General features: G+C 36.9%; 1 pseudogene; it reads right to left on the bottom strand.

Annotated features, from left to right (window-relative positions):
* Window positions 1-9405: 9405 nt before the first annotated feature.
* LOC149242370 (calcium-binding protein KIC pseudogene) lies at window positions 9406-10270 on the bottom strand (annotated as a pseudogene).
* Window positions 10271-23647: the final 13377 nt, after the last annotated feature.

Here is a 23647-nt window from a genome sequence, read left to right as displayed (position 1 = left end):
AAAAAACCAATGAAGCCTATGTACTTGACAGTGCAAGACATGCTGCGAAGATGGTTGGTAGGGAGGCTCCAAAATGAAGCCAGGGAAAAATTTTGGAGGGTGGTTATCACTGCTACAACACTTGGTGACACACTAGTAGAACTCTAGCTCTCTAAATGGACCTTGTTCATGAAAAGCAAGTCTAACACCTCCAGAAGTATTGTTAAGTTCTCTGTTTGTCTTGGTTTCCACACTTGCTTGATTATAAGATGTAGCATCTGCCAAGCTCTTGGTCGGTCGAAACACATTCCAAGCCAAGCCAACACAATTGTTTCGATTAGGGATGAGGGGTATATTGGTGCACAAGCAGTATGATCGTCAAAGTTTTATTTTCATCTCTTGTGTTTCTCCACTGCCAACAGGCCTTGATAGTACCCCGACAGAGTCACACAGGAATACAAGCATCGCTCTGCTGCCAGCAGGGCTGGATAGTACCCTGGCGGAGTCACGCAGGAATACAAGCATCGCTCCGCTGCCAGTGAGCCTTGTTAATACCCTGGTGGATTTACTTGCATAACCTCTCTGCGTAGGAAGCCTTTCTCTTCTTTTGCCTTATTCATCTTTCATTTTTCGAAAATTTTTCAAATTTTCTTTTTTTCATTTTTCATTTATCATTTTTCGTAATTGTGCATAACACTTATTCAATTCATAGGCGGAAGAGGGATCCCGACTTTTTGAGGGCAGAAGAGGTCGTTCCTTCAGAGAAGCAGTTTATATATACCTCTGACGTGCTTGTTAAGGTTTCCCCCCTCACCTTACTCTACTTGACTAAGCTAACAAGGATTAATCCAAAAACAACCGACTAGAGTAGGTGACACTAGTTAGCACGCAAGGGTTGTGTTTTGACCAAGGTTTACTTCGAATAGTACGTATTTTCCATTGATGTATCATGAAATGAAGACAACAAGTTCTTCATATAGAGGTAGGACAACATATAACCAAGTATTGATAACTGCACAAATCCTCTTGTACTTTACCTAGCTTGTTTTAGGAGTCGCACACGGTTTCATGTGAAACTAAACTACGGATGTGAACGAATAAGCAAACAAGAAAACAAAGGAAAAGAAGAAGTAAATGCATAAGAAAACAATATGACAAACAAACAAACATGCAAAGAAAGAAGAAAACATGTATGCAAGCAAACAAACTAAAAGTAAGCACTACTCCTACTCCTAAGCTAACGGTGAATGGGTATGCTTATGTAAAGTGATACTTCCAATGCAGCCACCAGTGCATTGGTCGACCCATGTTGGTGAAGGCATGGTTTGTGAATAACGCAGTTGTGAAAACCAGCAAGTGTGAAAGATATAACAATGAAGACAAACACATCCCAGGTTTAAGTGCGTCCATAGAAAAGAAATGAGTGAAAGTGCATGACATGCACTCTGTGAACTTTCCATGGTGTTGTGCTACACTGCATGCAGATGTTAAGCATATACATTCTCTTGACTGTGACATGCAAGAGAAATGTGAGAAAGGTAGACCACTTACATTGCGCAAGTGTGCTTTCTATGTAAGATTCCTCCAATGCAAGAGTGATGGGGTCGTGTAGTTCGAGTGGAGGAAGCGAAATCTAGTTGTTTGGTTGATATTCAATGCAAATCAGAGAGTGATGAGGAGCCTTGTGTGTTTCAACAATTTCCTTATCAGAAGTGAAACCAACCTCAGGACAATGATGACTTGACATAACCATCAGCTTGGGCTAAAGTTCCTCGACAGTCTGCGAGGTTTTGACTTCGTCGACAGATAGATCATCGTAGGCCAGTGTCTTAGACAGATTAACAACAATTGAATCAACATCATGATCGGATGAATAAGTATAGAGATCACGACAACCAAGATCAGAAAATTCAGGATGTTTGTTGGCATCCTCGTGATTTTATGAATCGTGCATAGGGATAGATGAGAATCAAGGATGTTCACCCTCTATGTTTTTAGAAATGATAGATGACGAATTGGATGAACTTTTAGAGGAATATGTGTCCTCTCTGCAATGTAATGACATACTGACATCCAACGTGTCCTGTGAATGATCGAAAGTAGAAACATTCAGAAATGAGTTTTCACAGGGGAAATCAACAATGGCAGAATCACAAGGGATGTCAGGATAGAGCAGGTGAGGCACAAATGGAAGGGAGTCATCTTTCACCGCAGGTTCTTCTTTAGATTCCCGCACATACTCATAATGCATGATGACACAGGTTAGCTGCATAACACAAAATCCGTCAACATGTTGATCCTCGTTCACAAAAAGTGTGGAGTCTGGAATGGAAGAACACAAGACAATACAATCCAGAGGATCAACAACACCTAGGGACAAAGGTTGAGGGAACGAATCTACGTGACAACCAGCAGGTTTGCAAGCCAAATCTGCGTAGATATCAGGAGCAGGTGGGGTGGGAGGATGTGACAGTTCAACAGATGTGTGTGCATAATCTCCCACATCACTCTGCGGTGGTGGAGCTATTTGATGAGGTAAAGGCAGACAGTCACTTGTGACAGCAACTATGCCTACCTGTGATTGTACAGCTCCATCACCGAGGTGTGTTGATCGGGGTTCGGATGATTTCAAATTTTTTTTATTTTTGGATATGTGAAGAAGATACTCAAATCTTCCATCGAGAAATTCCCAATCAATTTCATCTTCGTGAAATTTGGTATGCAAGATTACACAAGCGTGTGTGAAACTGTTCAGCAAATTCATCAAATGCTTTTTGTAATTCCACAATTTCTTTATTGAGTGCTTTACGGTTAAAGTGATTGAAAGCACGGTCTATCTCTGCGACCAGATGAGAAAGAGAATGAAATTTTTAGGCAGCATGGCACACCAGTGCATTGGGTGCATTCGAAACGTTTAGACAAACAACGCGCAGGTCATGTATTCTTCAAAGATTCCATGTCTTTCACGTGATCCTACAACGCCGACCGCGTGCCTAACCAAGGCAACATGGCCTCCACCTTCATATGTTTTATGTGACTAGTTATCCCAAAGCTCTTTCGAGATTTCGAAGTTGTTTCCATAAGACATACACTCCAAAATAGAAACTATGTAGTTAGTCATGAATGATATGCAGAGATTCAAAACAAATTGTGAGGACTTAGCTTGTCACTTGGCCCTCCCTCTAGCGCCAAATGTTGACAGTGTTGGACCCGCCAACATGTCATGGGATCTCCCCGGTAAGAAGTCCCAACTAGACCTCAGATCATTTGGTGTAGGAGTCCCAGTAGTGGGTCATATAGTATCGCCTTGACCACGGTTGCGCGTAGAGGCAAGTAAGATGTCCTTGTTGGTAGCAAGGGTGTGACATGTGCAGCAAGCCAAGGAAGGTGCATGAATGGTTCTAACACATGGAAAGTGAGGTGAGTGCACCCCTTGGAAACCTGTGGAAGCACGCGGCTTGGAAGGGAACACACGAGCGAAGATGCATCACAAACTAGAAAGCAAGTAAGCTAACAATCCAAAGTGATGGTTAAACCAACAACACATCTCAGTAATATTCATACATACTTATACAGAAAGAGTCCATGCATGCATGCATAAGCAAACATATACACATATCATTAGAGTAACCAAGATCACTGAAATACAATAACAACATATGCATGAAATGTGTTGGCTTTGTTATATTAAGAAGTGAAAGTTCCGATCATACAGTACAACCATGACCAACCACTAGTCCCGATAACGGAACGTTACAGTCACTGCCGCCTACTCCTCCAAAGAGACATACTAGCTTTGCACTGTGGAGAAGCCAAGGCTCGTTACAGTACTCGCCAAGATTTCTCTAAGATACTCCTATCAAAAGCTTGGTTGACCAAAAGCCTCTACAATGAGTTATGAGGTACTATATATAGCAAACGATGGGGTGACACTTGACATTCCCCTTTGTAATTGTTCACCTACTCTCATGACTCTTCAACTACTCTATGACCGTTACATTCGACTATCGACAAATGAACTTCCACTTGACAAGATGTTACATACAATCTGCACATGTACCCATGTGAGACAAAATAGGCTCGAGCAACCCATGCAAGACATCACTAACACTCAGACAGTTGTGGTAAGATCAACTCTTCCACATCCTTGCGATGATTGACAGTGGCGAACTGATGCGAGGCTTGGTTGAACGTGATGGTGCACGTGCACTTCAATGGTGACATTCTGCTGAAAGTGAACTCTTGCCTCCATTGCATCCAGGTACACTGATATGGATCCTCTATCCAAATCATATGATAACATGCACATCATCGTCTTGAGTGCAACTGGACCAGCAACATATTGATGCATAGTGTCTGTGTTGATCTCCAAATGTGTGTTGGTGACCATGCACATCAACTTGTTGAAATACATGTTCAGCTCCACTCAGACTTGCTTCTTGTCTTCGCCTCAATGAGTGTGAAAAATGGGTGGGATTGCATGCATGTGCATAATGACATCCAAGCTCCTAAATACCCTTGCATGCGATCGACAACACTTCTCACCCTGTCTGCTCCATGCCAACCGCTGGATGGGTCCATAACCTGTATGGGTGCAGTTTCATTAGTCTGTGCATGTTCCACCTCCTGTTGTGCCTATTCCCGTTTCAACTCCTTATGTTGTCTGTGCAACTCATGTTCTTCCTTGAGTTGCCACTTCATCACCTATAACTCCTTCTCTGTTTCTCTCTCTGCCTTTGCGCAATCCTCTTGTCGCACCATCGCCTCATAGCCTCAATCTCCAAAGATGCTTTCATCACAGGTGGATCTGCTTGAGCTTGCAACTTTGTTCCGCCTCTGCACTGCCAACAACCTCCTCTTGCATTTGTCGCATGCAGGTGTGCTACCTTCTGCTACCGCAGATGGTGCTACTCGCTATGATGTTGCTGCCATTTCATCTTGATATCCTTGTCCATGAACAACTTGATGTCTTCATATATAGGCAAGTTCATAGACACTTGATCGATTGCATCCCCAATTGTGCTATGAACGGTGTCTTCGACTATGATCTCCTAGAAGCCATTGTACCTGTGCTGCTGAGAGGCAGACGAAGACCTGTGATACCTGTAGACATAGAAACAATCATGACAATAAATTTGTCAGTTGAAAACCAAAACAAACTAGAGGATTGACATGAAACATACATATGTGACTGTCTGTGAAGATTGCGCAATTTTCACTAGGACGTTGGGATATTGACTACCAAAACTGCGCAAGGCATAGCTCAAGTTGTCAGGAGGTTGACTGACTGCTAGAACTGTGCAATGCATAGTCCATCTTGGCTTGCTGAGGACTGAAACCGCGCCATGCACAATTTCAGTGAGCAGTGGCATGCAAACCAGCAAACTGTATTGCGTAGTTTCTGGGGCCAACAAGGCACTGCCTCCCAGAATTGCACAATGCAAGCCTAGAGGTCAGTGTTGGGCCAGACGCGCAATTTCTGGATGGAAGGTAGAGCCTTCACTTATAGAAGTGTGCAATGATAGTCGGGTAAGGCAAGGTTCGGGCTAAGGCAGCCCAGACCCGCCGACGGGTGACTGAAAACATGAGAAGTCTGAATGCATGGTGATACTAAGTGTAAACAAGATTGAATGATTATGCATGCAAACAACAAGTGCAAGATTCAGAAAATGGGAAAACATGCATGTGTTATGCATGCGACAGCAATGAGATGTGAACGAAAACTGAAACAATGCTTCTACAAGCTAACATACATCAAAACGACAACAAGCGCTCATTGAAATCAAGAAGACAACACTCACACAAAACGAAACACAAAAAGCAACAGAAACGCAACACGAGACATGAAAAGCATACTTACCCTGAAACAGCTAAGCTGAAAGTGACGAAGTCTCCCGGATGCAACGTGGGATGTCAGAGCTACAAGATCAATGGGAGGAATTAGCTCTGCAGCATTTGTTTCATAAGTTTTGACAAGATCGAGGTTATGACGCACATGCCACAAATCTAGGAAAAATCGACACTTGGCGAGAGGTTTCTAAAATGAGCTTTGCATGTAACCTCCAGTTGCTAAGAATAGATCCCTAGATCTAGGGATTCCTTTTGCATGCTGCCTTTTGCTATTTCGAGAAGATCAACCCATGCATGCATATTAGTTTTGCTCGGTCCTGAAGGGAACCGGTAAACCTAAAGGCACATGCAATAGCCTGCTTGACTAAGAGAGGGATTTCCGCAATTTCTGAGAGGAACTGGGTTGGTTGTCCCAGAGGGATTGCGCAATTTCTGAGAGGAGCAGGTGATTATTGCCCAGAATTGTGCAATTTCTGGGAGGAGTTGGGCTGGCTGTCCCAGAGGGATTGCACAATTTTTGGGAGGAGTAGGTAACTGCTGCCCAAAATTGCGCAATTTCTGGGCTAAGTTGCAGTGCTGGTCAGATTGCACAGTTTTTCCAAGGAAACATGTCTGACTGCTCCTCGCAATTTTTGGGCTGAGCTGCAGTGTTGAGCCAAATTGCACAATTTTCCCAAGGAAGACTATCTGACTGCATTGCGCAATTTCTGAGCTTAGCAGGCTGCCCAACAGATTTGCGCAATTTCTGGAGGGAAGGCTAGTTCCCCTCCAGGATTGCACAATTTCTGGAGGGAAGGCTAGTTCCCCTCCAGGATTGCACAATTTTATGAGGGAGCTGCTCAGCCAACAACTAGCCCAAGTCCGGAGTGGCAGCCTGTGAGGGGAGTGAAGCAAACTAACATGCATAGGTTGGAAAGCTGCTGAAAAACCAATGAAGCCTATGTACTTGACAGTGCAAGACATGTTGTGAATATGATTGGTAGGGAGGCTCCAAAACGAAGCTAAGCCAAAATTTTGGAGGGTGGTTGTAGCCATTACAACACAGTGATCAAAGCCATGACTAGAGAGAATTGAGGTTTCAAAATTGGTTCTAGAAAGAAGAAGAGATTTAGAAATGAGGAAATGATCAAGTCTTTAGGCAACTTGTGAAAAGCCTCCTCTTTTGTTATTCTAGGTGTAGAGACTATTAATGGTGGGAAGGTCCACAAGGTTGGGGTCATTAATGAAATCATTGAACATGGAGCTTTCTTCATGTTCAATTAGCAATAAGCTTGTAAGTTGCATGCAAATGTTGAATGACGAGTCTTTTATCAGTGGGGGAATTAGGATCATAGATATTTGAGATCAGATTAGATTAAGAAGAGCCAATAGGATGGAAATAGGTAATGACAATTCTTATAAGGGAGAAAGAATCGTTGAGGGAAACAATGAGGGATTCTAAACAATAGTCAGACCACCCGGGGCACCTTAAGCACTTTGGGTTAGGTGATCACTATTTTTCCATATGTGTTGAAGCATGTGAGAAAGGGTATCATAAGAGCACTTGGTTTCTTGGATTAGCAGGATGTCATGCTTTTCTAGGAGGATTTTGTGTTTTAGGATCCTTTGCTTGGATTTACCATTGAGGCCTCGAGCACTCCATGAAAGAACTTTCATCACTAGGAGGGGTTGGTATTATGGAAGATGACATGCATTAGGGTTACTTGTCTGGTGTTGAAAAGGTAATCTCCAAGGTCTTGAATGAGTTGTCAATTGGTTTTTTGGCCTCTTTTCTTTGGTTCCTTTGAGGTATTCAAAGGATTTTTAGGAGCATTTATTTTGACACCTTGAGAAGAGGAGGGAAAAGAAAGGGGGGAAGGGAGTACCTAGGTTTTGAACCTATTGAAGAGGTAGATCCTAATGCTTGAGATATGATTTGGTGGCAATCTGGACTTGCTCTACTGGGATTGAGGTTGAGTCTTTGTTCTTCCATTCTTCCGCTAGCACTTGGAGTTTGATGTCCTGGATCTCCATGTCCTTGACCTCATCCACTTTTGAGGGTTCTTGATCTTCATGATCCATTTTTGTGTCATCTTAGGGAGGCTGTGTTGGGGGCGTTTCAATTGTCATAGTAGAGGACTGAGGATTTGTGGATTTGAGTGTTCTTCAAGAGTCTCTTCTGTTGTTTTTGGCTGCTTTTCTCCTCCTTCTGGTCCCTCATCCTAAATCCATTAGAGAACTGTATATCTATTCTTGTTTAGATCTGCTAGGTTATTGATGTCCTAAATGGTTTTTTTATGATTTTACACTGATTGGTCATTTTGGTGAATCCTCCCTAGTTTGGCAATTGGTTGCCTTACTATGCTTTTTGTGCCTGGTTGGTTGGACATTCTCTGAAAAGGTGTCCATATTCATGGCAGCAGTGGCATCGACAAGGAATTTATTCATAGTCGATCAGTTATGCCCAAATGATGTCCTCACTACTAATATGGACTTTGGTGGGGAGAGGTTTGGAGATATCTAAGTAGACGCAGAGCCGAGCATAGGTAGTGTATGCTCCTTGCTTTGTGGTGTCTGAGGCCATGACAAAGTGCCCTAGTTTTTTGCCAATATGCTCGAGAATCTCTAGATCACATAACTCCCATGGAAGGGAGTATAGATAGATCCATAATGGAATTGAAGAAAAGTCTTCTTGCTCAAGATTGAATCGAGGAACCCAGGGTTTCATGAACAAGCCGACTGAGTTCATGAAATAAGGGTCCCCTTGAAAGATTTTGTCTCAACCTTGAATATTGTTGAAAATAACAGTGAAAAAACCTCTTGAGCCAAGTTTCACTTTGAGATCTCCCTTTAGCATTCACTTGTTTCTAATCCAGTTTAAGAGAACCTTTTTCCGGTGACCACGATACGACAAACTTGCAAATTATTGCATACTCCCACATGTGTTCCACTTTTGCCCCAATTTCGTGGGCGAGGATTTTTAGTAGAGGAGTGTTGGATGTCTACGACAAGAATGAGCCATTGATTAATGAGTTGTTTGCTGAAGCAAGGGTTGTCGATGCCGAAGCAATTGGATTTCCAAGTGTTACAGAGCTGGTATTGGTTGGTGTGTGACCCTTAGAACAAGGTGTATTGCTAGACTTGGTTGTGGGTTAGATCTATCAACCACCACATTGCGAAACGAGGGACTAACTCCCCCCAAGGGGGTGCCATAGGAGAAATCAAGTTCGAGGAGATACAAATATTTAGAAGTTTGAAACCATAAAAACCTCAAGGAATGATGTTGCAGAGCTCAAAGTGCTAATACCCCAATTTTGTGTATCAGATCTTCAACGTTGCTTATTAGTTTATAAATTTGTTTTATTATACTAGACTTTTTATTTTTAAATTTTGTTATATGTTTAGTTTGTTGTTTGTAGATTATAGTTTAATTTGTAAATGAGATGTGCTTTAAAATAATAAATATTTTAATGAAGATATTACAATACAATCCCTTCTGAACTCCATTCTTTAAAGATGTCATTTTTTCCAACTCATAATTTCTACACAACTTTTATACATAATTCAATTAAAACAAACATAAATACACCTTAAATATAGACTAAATTTGATGGATACCCTGCCAGTCTCTGACATTATAAAATTATCCCTGTACGCTGGAGCCGATGGTTAAACCAGATCTGTTACATACACCTCCATAAATGCCTCAATTCATTTTCAACACTACACGGAATTGAAAATACACGTACTATCTCTCATTTGGGAATTCTTCCAAATCATTTTCCAGGGCGTTGTTCAGCCATTTATAGGCCTCATCCATCAACGAAGGGCTCAATCTCACCATCAGAACGCAGAATTCATGTTCATTCAGAGCCCCGTCGCCGTCCAAATCCCCCTCCTGCATCATCGCCCGTAGCTCTGAATCAGTCAGGGAATCCAAACCTAACAGAGCCGAATTCCTCTTCAAGCTCTCCAAAGTTATCAGGCCCAGCCGAGGATCTGCCAGAAGACGGAAACCGTTACACAGCTCTGCCATGAATTCGCGCTCTCCCAATTTCTGCGCCATAATTGGCAGGAAGTCCTCGAATTCTGCCATTCTTTTCAATGCCGAAACCCTAATTGAAACCTCAATTCCGTCTTTAATACAGGCAAAGGGGCTTAAAGCTTGAACTGTGTTGTGAAATGGGGAGGGTTTGTGGTATTAATATAGCCTCCATAGTCGGCGCGCGAAGTAACAGGGCACCCTGACGCGGCCATGAAGTGTGCGCTGCAAGAAATCGTGAGGAAATTGCATGTGCGCTGTCCAGAGGATTCAGAGCTGTTAAGGAGCCATCGCAGCCTTAAAGAAAAAGTCGGCGCCCAGGGATTGGAGATGGATTTCCATTGAAATTACAAAGGTGGGACTTTCGGTGAAGGCGGGAGCTATTTCTTGGATCCGTGTCCCGTGAAACAGACGATCGGGAGATCGAGTCGCATAAAGGTAAAAAGGCATTATAAATGACAAAAATGATGAGCATGGAAAACGTGTTGTACAAAGATTTGGAAAGAAGTTAGGAAAACGTGTGGTACAAAGATTTGGAAAGAAGTTAGGCGGAGCCGGTTGAAATTTGATGGGCAAAATGTTCATCACACCACACTTTGGTTTAAAATTTTTGCACAAAACTTATTTTTGATGGGTTATTATTTTCTTAAAACGTTGTTAATATTGTATATTAAGTTGTGTTTCATTTTGATTGGGATTGTGGGGTTGTCATGGTTCATCTGTTGCGTCCATTTATTCACCGATTATAGAATAGGAATATGAGTTGGTGGAGTAAGAATGTGAGTAGGCGGATATCTATGCTCCTTGTTTTTAGGCATTTCTCGTCCACTAAAATGTATGATGAAAATTGGTTTGACACGTTACTTTGGAGAATTTATGATCTTCAACTAATGTATCAATGGAGTATATTGGAGAATTTATGCTCTTCAACTAATGTATCAATGGAGTATCGTCAATGAAATTAATTGATTTATTTCCAAATCATGCTTGAATATGCCCAACTCTGTAATATTCTTAAAAAAAAAGCCTAGGGGACAACTGACATGATTCCTTGCGAAGAACTTACATGACTCCCCACGGAGAGCACCTGATCATGGATGGGACGTGCAATTGAAGAATCACGTGTATACCAAACTTTTCATCCATCGATTTTTGCTACGCTAAAATCATTGCACTCCATGTGGGCTTACTTGTTTCGCTGTGCAACCTTGGAGGCAGTGTCCTCCATTTCCGGACAACCTAAAACCTTTGTGGTTGGATGGAGGCCATTAAACCATTCAAAAATGTGCCTAGTTTGCTTTGCGTATATTTTTTTTTTGTAGAGCATTAACTCGAGTGGGTTTTAATCAATTTTACATTTTTTATTTTGAAAACTTTATTATAAAATAAAATTCCAAAACAAAATTCTGTGAAAATTATGTAGAGCATTAACACCAGTGGGTTTTAATCAATTTTACATTTTCTATTTTGAAAATCTTACAATGCAATAAAATTCCAAAACAAAATTTAAATGAAGAAACTCTGCCACTCTAATGTTTCAGAAGAGTTACAGAGAATTCCATAATGTTGGCCCACTTTACAACCTTTACAAAATGGCAAGTTGGTCCACTTTGCAACCTTTACAAAATGGCAAGTGGAAAATCACTGAGAGGATGTTGAATTTGAAAGGAAGCTTAGGTACTCCTTTTTTATTTTTTTGGGTAGTGTATGTAGTTATTCTTCACCAACTTGTGAGTTATTTTCCACAGGTCACTATAATATAAAGATTGCTTTTACTTTGTATTATGACATATTTTAGTTTAAAATTATCCATCATTGAATTGTCTTTGCTACTAAAAACTCATTATTAACTATAAAGTAATCATAAGATTTAGGGTTCAATAAGTCATTTGTGTGTTTTGGGCATTAGGAATCCAAATGCCAAGGGTGGGAGAGATTAGGAAAAATTGTTTTTGGAAATATTTTGGAAATGAGTGAACACTTTAGGAATATTTCAAAATTTGTAATGAAAATAGGATGGGTGAAATATTTGACTTCTCATGTTTATCAAAATTTTAAAATATTTCACAATCTACAATCAAATAGTCCAAAAAATCTATAACCTATGACATCATCTTAACACATCATGATATCATATTTATATTATTATTATTATTATAAAATAAAAATAAAAAATATAATGAATCAAAATAAATGATATTTTGCATTTAAGTAATAATGAATTTAATGGATTATTATTTTTAATTATTTTATAACGAGTTTAATCATTTTTTAAATGTTACTATAGTCTTTATATTAATATTATATAAAAAATAGCATAATCATATATTAATATTATATAAAGAAGAGCAAAATCATATTTAGATATAGTTTTCCGTTATAGTTTGGGAAAACTAAAAGGAAAACAAGTACCTAAAAAATCATAATTTAATAATAAAAATATAATAGGTTAAGCGATGCTAATAACATATTACTAAATAACATATAACTTATATAGAAAATAACATTTTTAAATTGAACAAAACAAGACATGGGGATTTAATTTGACTCGTCCGTATAGATGGTTATAGATGGGTAATTATGTCAATTATTCCAAATTTTCTTTTGTTGGGAAGCGTTTCGTTGGAAGTACCTTTCAACCCTAGGGTGCATTCAAGAGCTACCATGGTTTTCATTATCACCACCCTTGAGGTTGGAAGCTATGATGTCAATGTACATAGCTTCAAGTTTTTAGTCAATTAAATTCAGCTTTTGGCAATGGATTATTGCTCGAGATCTATTTCATCTACAACTTGGCCAATGAGTAGTTTATTGAGTCATTACAATTCTATCAACATAAAAATATTAGTGTCTATTAGGCTCCAACTTTGACATATTTTTACACTATTAGTGCACTTCTGTGGCCTCTTTATTCCTTCATATTTACTACTTTCGATCCCTATCACTATATTACTCATGATTTTGACATCCAATCATCCATAGAGTTGTAGAAGGTAAAATGTTTTCAATATCTACAAAATCACTAGTTTTTATGAATATATAAATTAGACATGTTTTTATTGATAACATTACCAGAATTTGTTTTCGCAGCTATAGCATGCATATTTGGTAATAGATAGTTCATTAGCATATGTGTGTTGCTCTAGAACAAATTTGGCCACAAGGATTTTAATCATAGGGTTTGTGAGATGGTGTGGCTCCTCCTAAATAAGCTCCAGATTGCACAAAGTGTTAGTCAACCCAAGTCAACAATATGCCCAAAACGAGAGCTTCCCGCAATAGTTGAATGATGATTCTAGCGAGGAAGATAATTTCATGTGTTCTACATCATGAAATTCTCAAATATAGCAGTGAATATCATATTCTCCCTTTTATCTCTAATGGTTGGAGTCAAAGGAATTATCCTATGTATTTTCATTGAGATCCATGTGTTGAGCAAATCTCTTGGATCACTCCTTGTATAGTAAACTGTATAAATAAGAAGGCTTAGCAAGACTAAGATGAGGGGGAACAATAAAGGAATCTATGATGGTTGATATTGCAATTCTTTGAATTTTGATTTGATGATAGTATAAAACTCTTATTCTTATATATGGTGTTATCATTTATCTCCTAGTGCAGTACCTTTCTTTAGTAATGTATGCCAAGTTATGCATGGCTCCCTCTATCTAGTATGCATTGCCTTGTTTTCGTTAGTTAATAGATTTATTGTTTAATAGTTTTATTATATTCTTTACTTGAATTTTTTTTATGATACTTGATTCAATAGTGTGTTACAAGTGTGTCCACTTATATTGATATATAATGAATTGAACATATAATTGTTGCATAAACCCTCTGACTATAGGAATAAAGTGAAATATTATTACCTATGGCTTTGATAATTGCAATTCTTGTAGATGTCAATTCAAGTGAAGAATTCTTGTATTCCTTTGTTAATTGGTTTGCATTTCTTGAGAGAGTAGACTTTGGTCTTACACATAATGTGTTTGCATCTCATAAGCCTAAGTCCTGGATTGATAATTTAATGTAACAAAATGCATATAAATTGCCCATCATTTTTGGCATCCTTACCAAGGAGATGCTAAAGGGATTAGAACATCAAAAGTTTGGTTCTTTAATTCTTTCATTTATATATTTTTGTTTATGCATTGTGTTTTTTGTTGTGCCAACATTTATGACTTGGAGGAGGAGAAATAATAAGACAAAGGCAAGAAAATGCAAATTCACTTTAATGAGTTTCTCCAAGACCTCCTCATGTTGGAACAATGTATTTCCTTGATGCAAGTGTGTTTTATTTTAGTTTGCTAAAAACATGAGTAATTGGTTCATGGAAAGGAGAACCTAACTTATGGCAAAGGAAACTTGGCCACAACAAAGTCTTAGTAACATAAGGGGTTCAAGTACATGGACATTGCCAAGATTGATTAAGTTTTCTTAGAGTGTGGTGTGTTTTATTTCGACAAGTTAATATAATTTATCTATTGAAAGTATAATTTTTAAAGGATAAGTAAAGAGTTCCACTTGTATCGATTCATTTGAAAGAAGGAACTTTAGACCAACAAGAAAATTTGAGGATGCTCAAAAAAATTCTATTAAAGGAGGCTAATTTACCACAACAATCTTTTCAAGTCCTTCTGCAAGTTCAAAATTGTTAGGGACAAGTCTGCATCTCAAGAAGAAAACATTAGAGAAATTTTAAGGTCAAAGGTGAGCCTCAACACAAAAATTTACCTTATATATCTATCTCTTTATCCATCTATATCTATTACCCACCCATATCTATCTCTCTACTTATTTGAAAATATTTTGATAGAATTGAATTAAGAAAGAAATATGTATATGAAATAGAGGCAAAAAGGTAGCATGAACTTTTAGCACATTACATACTAACAAAATCACTTTAAAAGAACTAATAAGATTCAAGATGATGAAGGCATCCCCAAGGGTAAATATTTTTAGAAGGAGAAGAAGAAAATTACTTTTTTATTGTATTTTTTGCTTATCGCCTTGTAGGTTTACTCAAATGTCAAGTGTAGATACTAATTGGATGTAGAATTAAATTCCACATTCAGTAAGTACCCAGTTTGCATACTTTTGAGCAAGAACTACACTGAAAAATGAAAATACATGAAAAAATGTGTTTGTTTTCATGTATATTCATTTTTTTCTAGTGTGGGTCTAATGAAAAGTACGTAGAGTAGGTACTCATTGAATTTTGAATTTAATTATGCATCCAATGAGTCTCTACATTTGACATATGAGTAAACTTACAAGGAGATAAACCAAAAATACAAGTAAAAAAAAATAGTTTTCTTCCTTTTACTTTAAAACTCCATAACTCGTATTTTATTATTTTAACTATTGTGTTATTATTTTCCTCACGAGGTCCATTTTGGACCTCAAAATTCCTCTAATGGGATTCATGATCAATTTCCACAAGAAGAAGATCCAGAAGTTGTGTTAAATCAATTTTTTCAAGCATGCAAGGGAGATCAAAGAGCCATGGACAACATTTGAGGGAGAGAAAATATTGAAGCCAAAGATAGAGCGACGTCTTGCATGTTTGTCAACAAATCCCTTGTGCATTCAAGAGTGCAATAGGAAAATCTAAAAAAAAACATTTCATAACAAAGGAAGACACGTAAACCAATGTCAATAAACAAGATATTCATGGAGATAATAACTAAATTGAATCTTGGTTCTAAGCAATCACCAACAGAACCACTCCATGCTTCAATAGGTATTGGCATTAATCCCACTAAAGAAGTTGGTTTCTCATATCCTAGTAGATATTGAGGTACATTTTTCAAATTTGGATATGGGTACACTTGAGATCATATCACATAAATGGATGGATTGGAAGTATTCCTACACTTAACAATCATTCAAGAATTGATGGTGTATGGGAAGATCAACAAGCCCTAGGTGACGGTAGTTCTGATGGCACTAGATCAATCAAGGAGATGATTGAAGATGAGCATATTTGAAGATGTATGCAGTGTAGGAAGTAGTGGTAAACATAGTTAAGGATGCTATAGGTGAAGACCTCAAGTACAAGATAATGATTTTGTCAAGAGGAAAATGTGGAGCCCTAGTAGTTGCAAGATGAGAAATCTCAGTGATAAGACGGATGATTGAGGAAAGCTACAATTACAAGTAGTTGATGTAAGATAAGTATGGGTACTTTTGACACAAGTTGAGGTTTGTTGATGAGTTCTCCCTGGTTGAGAGGGAGTGAGTATGGATTTCTCCTCTCAAGTTGAGAGGGAGTAAGGTTGGACACTAGTTCTCCCTGTATCATGTACTAGGCCAGGACTAACAGTTGTAAGTCTAGTGCATGCATAACATATAGGGAAAATGATGATTGAATTAGCATGTTTCTCCTTGTGTCAGGTACTATGACGGATTAGGATTGAAATCCTAAGTCAAGTACATGGACATGGATAAGGAGAATGATGGATTGGATAAATATCTTGGACAAATCTTCTTGAGTCTTGTACTATGATGGATTAGGATGGAGATCCTAAGTTAAGTACGTGGACATGGATAAGAATGGTACAATGGAGAGAAATTTCCTTGAGGAAAATTGTCTAGTAAAATATATACTTCAGGTATCCTAGGTGGAGTATGTACCTCAATGATGTTGTGTGGTGTCCCATGAAATTCCTCCCATCATTGTGCTCGAATCTTGTGAGAGGTAAAGTGTACATGTCAAGGCCTTGGTAATGTGAAAATGTTGGTTATGATGATATTTTGATGCTTATCAATATGGATCCCATTTTATGAGAATATTTCAAATTGAGATAGACCTGTTGAGTCATTATGAATACCTCCCTAGTTAAGAGGGAGTGTTGGAAAATGTAACTAGGTTCGGTCTTCATATTTATTTTTGTACTTGTATCAATATTTTATAAAGAAGAAAAATAATTTTATTTGTTCAAGCATGGGTTTCATGCTCAAGTCTAGGTTAAGCATGTTCTTCATGCTTTTAGGGATCAATTGAGTCGATGTCCATTTGGACCCTTTGTAAAGAAAAATAAAGATTTTTTAAAAGTTAAAGAGAGTCAACTAAGTCCTCCACAAGGCTAAGTCGACCCTCCAGATGGTCAGGCTAGCCAGTTGAACAGTCATGACCCTTCATAGTGATGAACAACTATATATTGGAGTGAATCCTCCACTGAAAAAGTTCATTCATTTCTATGATCATATGTGATTTTCAGAGGCGGTGATATGCAAATTTTTGAGAGAAGAAAATGCGAGACTATGTGATAAGGATATGCAAGCTTATTGTAATAAGAAACCTAATAAGAGTGCGAAATTTTGAAGAGATGAGCACACTGTTTTTGTTATGATATGTAAACTGATAATTGATATGATGTGTGATTTGATGAAGACTATGATCTGCAAGTTAAAGGAGAACTACTAAGTTATAAAAAAAAAAGGATCACTATGGTGCAAGCATGTTGTGAGAGATTAACTATCTTATTGAAGATGGATTGTGATAGAGGGAGGGATGACTTGGAGCACTTGTGGAGGTATTTTTATTTGGGCCTTGGAGGTCTCATTTTGATCCAATTCTATAAGAAGAGGATTGTTTGGGTTTTCCCCAATTGTGGGGTTTTTCCTTGGCTTGGATCCTATATCTTGTGTTCTATATGTTTTTTGATCTTCATGCTTTGGTGATTTCTTGATGAAGAAGAAAAATAAAAATAATAAATTGCCAACAAATATCACAAGTAATTACCATGAAAGGAAAATTTAAGTTGATCCACAAACTTCTTGATTTTCCAACACCTTGTTCCAAAGAAGGACTTCCTCATTATAGAAGCTTGAAGCACACCTTCTAGTTGAAGAAGACGACTTATTTTCCTGTACAGAAAACATTCCTATAATAGATTTGTTGCAAGTTCCTTATGTTAGATTAAATTCCTGTGATAATAAGTTCAATCAAAGTAGCTTAGAGAATGAATATTTTAATGCATTATCATATTTTCTAATTGTAACTGGAAATCATATAACACTCAATTCACAATTTTATTCAAATATTGGGTTCCAAAGTAAGTTCAAGTTTTAATTTCGAATCTTTGAAATTCATTGAAAGCCAACATTCAATTCAAAATCTTAGTAGCAACTTGCTTCACTCTGTTTGGCATAATCAGATGCAACATATAAAGTTTTCTATTCCCTGCATCTAAACATCAAAGCAACAAAAAGTAACCAGAGGTAAAAACATCATTTCAAGTTATGTATTCGTTTCAAATAAGTAATTTGTATATGTTGGCAACTACCCATGCATCATAATTTTCCCTTATCCATTAAAAATCATTATTACTTTATGCCTTATTATCTATCCAATTAAATTTCACCTTATCCATACATAATTGGTGTCTCATATCCATGATTCCCATAATGCATGTTGAAACATTATTGCTTGAATTTTCCAAGTGCTACCATCGTCTTGCTATGATTACTATTCATGTGGCTTTTATCTGGTCACGTAATAACTCATCCTAACCATTATGCCATATACCTTAGTTCTGTAAATGATTTTTCCTTATAACAATATTGAATGGTCCATGAGAGAACATAGTTCAACCATCCTCCATACCTTGAGTAACTAAACTAGGATAGACAAGGATTTATTCGACTCTCTTAAATTTATCCCTAAATACTCCATCACCCAAGTAGTGAAAGGAACTAGGAATCCTTGTAGTGGTCATAAATCATTAAAAAAAAAAAATTATCTTTTCTTCCCCCCTATTTTTATAGTTCCTTTAAGGTAAACCACTAGGGCTAGGGCATAGTGCTTAATTCAATTATGGCACTTGTTGGATAGACATTGAGTTTTTTTAAGCTTGAATTCATCATCATTGATCCTTGGCACTCAAAATCTAGCACTTTTCATGGTTGAATTTTCCCTAGTAGGGCTAGCATCATCCACCTAAGTAATTTTTGCCCTAGAGAACTCTAACTTTGGCTAAGGCTTTGACTTGGGGATTAATTTGAAGCTTTTCCTTCTTCTTTTATTGATTACATCATTTGCAAACATTTTCTTAGTGCTTGAATTCCTAGGCAATCCCTTTGTTGATCCATATCTTGACACCCTAAGTCACAAGTGTCTCTTCTATGGCTTTGTAATATATGGTACATTGTTCCAAAACATAGAGAATTGTGCCCTCGTCCATTAAACAAGTACCTTTACTTATCCTTTGATTCATATCACCTTGAGCCATCTAACTTAGAATATCCTTTAGGTGGAAATTCAGAATCTTTTCATGTGGTGTAATTACGCTAAAGAACAAGAGGATGATTGATGAGGTGACAGTGGAAATCCACCTCATTGTTACAACAAGGTTTGGAATTTTTCCTTATGAGGCCTCTCACAAGACCTGCTATATTTTGAGGCAACAATGCCACATGATTTTCAACTATTCACAATGACGAACAAAGGCATGCTTTTTCTCACTTTAACAACAAAATTTGTAAACAATTATCTTTAAATCAAGCAACTCTTTCTTTACAACTCACCTTTTAGGATGAAATGCACATTGTGTTTCTTTCAAGTAGGTAACTCAACTCATAGCTTCGATTAGATATGATCTTCACATTCATTACATGTCCACAAAGATCCAATGCTAGTTGCACAACAACATCTACAATAGGTTGTGGCTCTCTTTTCTCTTTCACAACGTCAGGCTAAGTCTTTTTAACAAATCTTAGCTCTCAACCTTGATATGATTTCACGTTAAGAATTGATAAGAGCGACATGAGACAAACAAAGTGGAGGAAAAGGTATCATGTCATTATATTACACTCTATTGATCCTAGGATATGAATTTATAATACATCAATTTAACCACCTAGATCTATTAGATTTAGATCTCATTAACAACTCAACAATGGATCATGACAACACCTCATGAAGATAAGGATCACAACTCATAACAATTATATTCTTGGATTTTGTATTTTGACTATAGATTCACATTTTAATAGAATATGGAAACTTCAAATATTCTTTATACTCATGTAAATAAACATAATTACCAAGATTTTCCACCATAATTTAGTAAGTCTTTGCACCAAAAATAGGTATAGGGAAACTTCAGATATTCTTTATACTCATGTAAATAAACATAATTACCAAGAATTACCCACCATAATTTAATAAGTCTTTACACAAAAAATAGGTAGGATTCACTTGTAACTAAGCATACTTACTACGAATTACTGCCCACCATTATTTATGCATTTTCATCACTTTAATAGGTAGGAATAAAAAATGTAAATTTGCACACTTACTAGTGGTTAATACCCACCAAAATTTATGCAAGAGCTTACACATAAATACACCAAAGGATTAGGATTATGTGAATTAATTTCTCTACTTCAAACATCGATTTATTCCTAAAGGCTCTAAAATCATATTAATATACATTCATATAAAAATATATCAAACTCAAACATATATATATATATATATATATATATATAATTTTTCATTATCAGAAAGTTAAACACTGCAAACTTTCATTAGACTTATTCAAGAAGCAAATGAATGATACAAAAAATGAAAATAAGAAACACTTCACTAAAATTCCAAGCAAGGAACTAATCTAGAAAGGATCCTTTTTCACCCAAACATAGGCTCATATACACATCAACTTTCTATAGATGACCACCCCCTAACTAGGTCATGATACCACCAGGAAAAAATTGATAATTCACTAGTACTTAGGTTAGTTGAAAGCAACTCTCTTTCATACATATGATAAAGTCAAGGATCCATATTCCCAATTGGGATTGGGCCACTACAATCTCAAAATGCCTCTCAACTTGGTTAGCAAAGAAATTAAAGGAATATCTTCAGTTCTCTAAAGTCCCTTGGTGATTTCCCCACCTCTTTCATGTCATGCTTTACAAACAATCATCAAATCACAACCCACTCTGCCTAGCTAGATTCCATATCTCTTTGGAAAAATTTTCATAGAAAAAAATTGTTTTTAGGGAGTCCAAAACACACTAGCATCATTCCAATTCATGATTGCACTTTCTTGGCATATTTGGGAAACCCAAAATGTAATTTAACCAACCAAAATGTTTTATCTATCATTCCACTCAATAGGCACCCATATGTCCTCTGTGTGTGTGTGTGTGTGTGAATTCTTATGTGCATGAATGTTTCACATACTTTTTTCCTTCATTTGTCTCTACCCCCGTTGTACAATCTTACATTTTCCCAAATCTACTATGAATCTATGGGTCAAATTCAAAATCCAAGGAATGTACTCAGCCCATTCCTTCTATTAAATTCTAAAGCACTAACTTCCATATCAATGAGGTTGACTGTTCCAACTACCCAATCCTTCAAAAAAATGAATTGGTTCTTGGGAAAGAGGGAAAGGGCTTAGATTAAATTTGAACTTCAAGGCAATTCCCCACAATGCTCTCATCATTTTGCTATTCATTGTATCATAGCCCATATTAGTGCTCATATGTTCCTAATTGATTATGTCAACGTAATTATTAATCAAGCATTTAAATTACATATATATTATTTTTGGATTCATCGACTGGTTCATTTTTGTTGCAAAAGTGACACATCCATGCTGACATAGGAAATACAATGTCATCAACATAGTTAATTAGAAATTAACTCAATGTTCTAGATAGGAATATTTCAATTGCATTTGCAAAATTATCATTAAAATCATTGCTCAATTGATTATGAATACACTATCTAATTCTATGTTAATAGAGAAATTTAGTCTCCTAGTGGGGGGACAAATCCATGTTAATGTTGACAATGCATGAAAATGATTGTATACTATAATAATCAAGATATTAAAGGCTATGGTAATCACTGTGGATCTCTCAAAGACCTATGACTGAGCAAATTGGCCCCACCTAAGGTTATCAATGATTCACTTGGGATTCAATACACCTTTTATGGTGTAGGCAATGAAATGTATATCTTTGATTGCTTTTTAGAAGATTATTAATGAGATCGTTATGCCATTCTTCAAGCCAAAATGGGGCCTCAAGCAAAGTTTCTTGCTTCCTCGTTGTCATGTTTTACTTTTCGTAGGAACTTGGATTAAGTAGAGCCCTTAAAGAGACATTACGGGTTGTCAACATAAAAGGTATCAAATTAGGAAATTCCTACTCTTTGACACACTTACTTTTTGTGGATGATGTACTGATTTTTTGTGATGATGCTAGAAGAGAAGTTACAAAATTAAAATAAATTATGTAACTTCATTATGTTGCTATAGATGTACAATTAACCTTGAAAAGTCATCCATGATTTCTAATGTCATTTTGGTGGATGAGCAAGAATATTATGCTACTTTATTTCCTTTAAATACATTTGAAATAGAAAATGGTATTAAAAAGCTGGGATTTCATCTAAACCCAATGATTATATATACAAAAAAAGAGAAAGATTGGAAATGGCTAATTTCCAAGGTGGAAACATTAAATTCTTGGTACAACCATTGACTCTAGGGGGCAAGGGTTCACTGGTACTTTTAAAATCTATGGTTGAAGCTATTTTTTGTATATTGGTCATCATTATCCTAGATAGGAAAGTGTGTATTATAAGTGATCCATCAATTCAATTTCAAATTCATTTGGGTTGGAGGTAGAAAAAATGGGCATTTCTTTATTGAAGTCGAAAATGTTAGTAGCTCAAAATGACATGGGGGTTTAGGGAGTAACAAGCGTATTTTACTTATCTACATAATTCATAGTTAAGTGTGTTAGGAAATTGATACCAAGGAAGGGATCCTTGTGCAATATGGTGAAGGGAATTTTTTTTCCTAAGTTTATCATGGATTGGATTCACAACCCCGGGGAGAATTCTCACAATATTTCAATCATTCACAAGGTTGCATTATTGGGATTTCCTTTAATAGGGAACTAGATTGCATGGAGTGTTGGTAAAGAAACACAGGCCCACGTGGGAGTAGACTCATGGGTTGGAAATGGGGATTATTTTCAACTCTTAACACATATTATTCAACATTTAAGAAAGAGAGTCATTTACACTATAAATCAAATAGTTGACTTTGATTTTACCACAATTTGGTATCAAGAGTGGCTTTCTTAGTATCTTTAGATATACCAAGGGAATTTGAACATATCTCAAATACTTCAATTGCATATCTAAGAGCTAGCTTAATTAGAATTAAGGAGGTTAAGGACTCTTTGGTGTGCACTTTAAATTTATTTGGGTATTGCACTCTACAAAGCACTATCCTTTCAAGGGATTTAGAAACCTTAAATATGGTTATGGAGGAAAAGTCATGTGTTTAAAATTTTCTACAAATTCTTGCATATTCATGTGATTACTCCTAAACAATCAAATTTTAACATGGAATAAGCTACAAAAGATGATACTAATGGGTTTGGAAGGTGTTTTTATTGTTCCAAGAGGCTCTCTGCAATTGAGTATGACGATGATGTTCTCTTGTAAGGTTACATTTGAAAATAATAAAATATTTTTTCTTGATGAAAAAAAGTGTAACTTTATTCAACTTGAAAATAGGGACAATATTACATTTTGCAGATACACGAGTGAATTACAGACATATCAGCCAAAATTCATACCAAAAAAGAAGAGTAAAAAACTCCCAAAAGAACATTCCTCCAAAAACTAGAGAGCCATAAAACATCTTAAAAATTTGGGCACAGGCCACCCAGATAGCCCCAATAAATCCCCCAAAATCCCTAGAGAAAATAAGCCCTAGGAAAAGGATTGATGATAAAAAAAAGGCCAAGCATGAACACCAA

Source organism: Pinus tabuliformis, chromosome 8 (assembly GCF_031772625.1).
Source record: "Pinus tabuliformis cultivar Carrire ecotype Pingquan chromosome 8, CPIR1, whole genome shotgun sequence".
NCBI classification, from domain to species: Eukaryota; Viridiplantae; Streptophyta; class Pinopsida; order Pinales; family Pinaceae; genus Pinus; species Pinus tabuliformis.
This window is presented reverse-complemented; position numbering and strand designations above follow the sequence as displayed.